Genomic DNA, 1,399 nt, shown 5'->3' on the forward strand with positions numbered 1-1,399 from the left:
TTCATAAATAATAGTAATAATAAACCATATATAATTTGAGTTTCAACTAATTAGCAACATTATATAATTTAAAGGAATATATAATTAAACCCTATGGACTAAATTCTTCATAAGAGCCGTAGATCCAAGTTCAAAATGTTTCACTTTTTGGTCTGTACTAACTATAAGGCCAATTAAAATATTTAACCACGCACTTTTTAACATCTCATCTTCTTTTCATTATTAGTGTTAAATGCTATCTTATATGTGATTTTTAATTTTATTATTATTGAGATCAATAATATCTAATCCATAATGGTTAATAAAATTTGAATATTGTAAATTTGGACTAAAACATATCGAACTTTGATTTGATAGATTAAAAGAGTCACAAATATCGATTGAGACAATGAAACATGTCTCAATAATAACGTTGACTGAGTGTATTGTAACAGAAGTTAAGTATGTTGCAACAGAAACAAAATTTCTTGTTACGGTGTCTAAGTTCATTGCAATGGTGATAAGGTGCGTTGTAACGATAGGATTAAAGATTTTGTGATAGATTATAAAGATTTTGTGAGTTAGCGTAGAAATGTATTTAATAATACAAAGTTTTGATTTGAAAAAAAAAATAGTAGAGTAGATAGAAAATTTTGTTAAAAAAATCGTAAAAGATTAGAAGTTATAATAATAAAAGTTGTATAAGTAGTATTTATAGAGTAGATGAGTATAAAAATGGTAACATTGTAATGATAACATTTTAATATAATTATTGTAAAAAAAATCTCATACTTTTAATTTTTTTTAAATAACTTATCACATGACAAATTATAATTAGTTACTCTAAATCCCTCTAAAGCTGAGATTCATTATTCTCGATCCACGTGCAATGACTCTTTTTCTTTAGTTTCTACTTTCTAATAGGGAAAAGTATAGGTATAGATAGACAATGAAAATATTAAACAATGTAAATAATAAATATATTGAATGTTTATTTTATTAGGTATGCGAATAGTTATTTTAATATTAAAATTTAGGTGAATAATTTAGAGATATAATGTGTTTTGATTTGATTGATGGTTGTTCATATTGTTTAAAAAAATCATTGGCCTAGCATTACCCTTCTAAGTTCTAACAGTTGGTCTTCAGCTTTTATCGAAAAAAAGGAAATAGGGCCTTTAATTCTTTGCCGTTGGAGATGGTCTTAAGTCGTCAAAATAACGTTTTAGATAGTTAATCCTACACCCTAAACCCTAAATTCAGAAACAAAGCCCAAAGTGATAAAGTGACAAACAAACATGTAATAACCAACTAATTACGTAAAAGAGTTATTTTAATTTGTTAAATGTTAGAAGGATTGTTCAGGTTGAGAAGAAGAGAGTAAAGATTGAATTCAAGTATAAAGAAGAAGCAACATTAA

The sequence above is a fragment of the Arachis ipaensis genome, chromosome B08, assembly GCF_000816755.2.
Source record: "Arachis ipaensis cultivar K30076 chromosome B08, Araip1.1, whole genome shotgun sequence".
Classification (NCBI taxonomy): domain Eukaryota; kingdom Viridiplantae; phylum Streptophyta; class Magnoliopsida; order Fabales; family Fabaceae; genus Arachis; species Arachis ipaensis.